Source organism: Emydura macquarii, unplaced genomic scaffold (genome assembly GCF_026122565.2).
Source record: "Emydura macquarii macquarii isolate MOO-44397 ecotype Brisbane River unplaced genomic scaffold, CSIRO-AGI_Emac_v2 contig_1390, whole genome shotgun sequence".
NCBI classification, from domain to species: domain Eukaryota; kingdom Metazoa; phylum Chordata; order Testudines; family Chelidae; genus Emydura; species Emydura macquarii.
This window is the reverse complement of record NW_027131527.1, coordinates 9,090,533-9,093,396: the sequence shown is the minus strand read 5'-3', so window position 1 is coordinate 9,093,396 and position 2,864 is coordinate 9,090,533. Positions and strand designations below refer to the sequence as shown.

Sequence of the window (2,864 nt, the reverse complement as noted above, 5' to 3'; positions counted from 1 at the left end):
AGGCCACTGAGTTGTGAGGCCATGCACTTTTGTAAATACCCGTGGGAGCAGAAAACAGGCCAAACGGGAGGGCCGTAAATTGGAAATGGAAACAACCCATTACAAATCGGAGAAACCATCTGTGCCCAGGAAATATTGAGATATGAAAATTGTGATATATCAAGGGCAGAGGGCAGCAGGAGAGTCTTTGAAGGGAGGTATATCAGCCCCAGGATGATCAGGGCTTTATTCCCTGCAGCCTAATTGGAGTCATGAGGGGGCAATTAGGAGACAGCTGAGGCCAATTAGGGATCAGCCAGGTGCTCCATAAAAGGGCTCCTCCCCAAACACACAGTGCACAAGTTGGAGGGAGCAGAGATGTTGTGCTGTGCGGGGCGAGGCGAGGCGAAGCAGCAGACTGAAGTAGCGGAATGTGGGAGAGTGGAGGAACCCCGAAAGGAGGTACTGAGCCCAGCAAGGGGCAGCAAGAACATAGGGCTTGAGAGGCCAGAAGGACTGAGGGGGGAAAGTAGCCCAGGGGAAGAGGCTGCAGCTCAAACAATACAGAGCCAGCAGTATACCGCTGTGGTTCATAGGGCCTCTGGGCTGGGACCCAGAGGAGCGGGTGGGCCCGGGTCCCTCCCACAGGGAAGACGGGGTGATGGGCACTTTCCTGGCCCCCAACAGGAGCAAAGCACGAGATCCGCTAGAGGGGAGACGGCCATCGGCCACAAAATATATGTTCTTCAGGTCGAGGGCGGCATACTAGTCTCCAGGATCCAGGGAGAGAATAATGAAGGCTAAGGAGACCATGCAGAACTTGAGCCTTTTGAGGTACTTGTTCAATCCATGCAGGTCTAAAATAAAATGGGTTTGAGGCCCCCTTTTGCCTTGGGGATGAGAAAGTGCCAGGAATAGAACCTTTTTCCTCTCATTCCGGTGGAACTTCCTCCACAGCCCCTACTTTGAGAAGGCTCTTCAACTCCTGCATGAGGAGTTGCTCATGACAGGGGAAGGAGGGTTGTGGGATGGGGAAGGAGGGTTGTGGGATGGGGGGTAAGAAAACAGTAGGGTGTAGCCCACTGCAACAATTCCAAGGACCCCACGGTCCGAAGTAATGCAAGCCCATTTGGGAAGGAAGGAGGCGAGGCAGTTCAGGAACTGCAGGGAAGGAGGATCCTGGCTGGAAACTGGGAAGCCATCCCAGGGCACACCATCAAAACGGCTGGCACTGCCTGCCGGAGCACCAGAAGGGATCTGCTTGATGGGCTGATGAGGAGGACGGGGCTGATTGGCATCTTCTTAAGCTCCTGCCTGTCTCTCCTTCCGTAGACACCAAAATGTGGAGCCTGGTATCTTGACTGCTGCTGCTGCTGCAGGCAGAACTCAGCGAGTGCAGGGTGGCCCTCAAGTCCTTCAACCTGTGAAGCTTGGCATCCGTCTGGTCCAAAAAGAGTGCAGTCCCATCAAATGGAAGGTCCTGAATGGATTGTTGCACTTCTTGGGACAGACCTAATGACAGCAGCCATGAACACCGTCACATGGCCACAGCCGAAACTCCTGGGGTAATGCCTTGCTAAAGCACTTAAGGAAGTCCCAGAGATTGTAATTGCATCTTCCTAACAACGCTAGTTGGCAGTTCTAAACTGAAGGCTAGCTGTGAAATAAACCTTCCTTCCAAATAAGTCCAGCTTCTTGTAATCTTTCTTTTTCAGCATGGAGCCTGTCCCACTTATTCACAGCTGCCACCACTCAGGACCCCGATGGAGGGTGCATGAAAAGATACTCAAATCCCTTTGCAGGGACGTAGTATTTCTTCTCCGCTCCTTTGGAGGTTGGTGGCAGCAACAATGGAGTTAGCCACAGGCCCTTAACCAGATTGAGGACCCCTTCATGAACTGGCAGGGTGACCTGGGCTGGCACCGCAGCTGCCAGGACATCAAATAGGTTGTCTGTAGTTTCCTTAAATTCCTCCACTTCTAAGCCCAGATTAGAGGCCACTCTTTTAAGGAACTCCTGGTAGGCTCTAAAATCGTTCAACAGGATAGACAAGCTTGCCATGGTCACCTCGTCCAGAGATGAGGAGGACAACTGCACCGGCACAGGAGGTGGTGGCATCTCTTCCCGTGAGTCCACAGATGCTGACATCCCCTTGAGGGGGTCTTAGTCTGGCTCCGATCCTGAATCCCGAGCTCCTTCCAGTGCTGTTGGAGCTGCCAATCCTTTTTCCAACAACCGGTAGGAACGTGGACCTGGAACCATGGGGAACCCCCATGGGTTCCAATATGGCCATTGTGCGGGTCGTCGTGCCTGGAGCCAAGCCGATGGTGAGGATCCCAGGGTTTGGGGTCGCAGCAGTGACTGGAGCTGGTCTATCCCTTCCCAAGGAGTAAGAGTCACTAGCCCAGGACCACAGGGGGGTTCTTGCTGACTCTCTCTGACCATCCCGTGGCAATTCCTTCCAGAGCCTGGGCAATGGTGGCCAGCACCTTGACCCTTTATACCCATCACAGTCAGTGGCACGATGGTTTGCACAGGGCGATGGGGAGCGGGATCTCAAGGACCGGTGATAAGACTACCCAGGATGGTATCGTAGGGACTCATGCCAGGAATTGGAGGAGCGCCCTGGTCCTTGGGGGTTATGATGGTGCCAACTGTTTCTAGGCAAGCCTCTCAATGACGGCGACCAGCTTTTACGCCTGACCATCATAGGGGAGTCGCTCAGTGCTGGGGAGCGGGAACAGCACCGCTCCTTCAGGGACCTCGGTGCCAGACAGCAGGTTTGGTGCCACGTCGAGCTCCTCCATGCCAGTGATCGAGATTGTCCACACTCCTTTGTCAGAGACCACCATGGATGGTGCCACTCAGCTGTAGGCGATCGACCC

The 2,864-nt window shown here is 54.2% G+C and overlaps 1 long non-coding RNA gene across 1 annotated transcript; it reads left to right on the top strand.

Moving 5' to 3' along the window:
• The first annotated feature begins 346 nt into the window (after nt 1-346).
• Nucleotides 347-1,664, top strand: LOC137156211 (uncharacterized). Its single transcript, XR_010920699.1, has 2 exons — nt 347-441; nt 1,312-1,664. It is a non-coding gene; the product is annotated as an uncharacterized lncRNA (long non-coding RNA).
• Nucleotides 1,665-2,864: the final 1,200 nt, after the last annotated feature.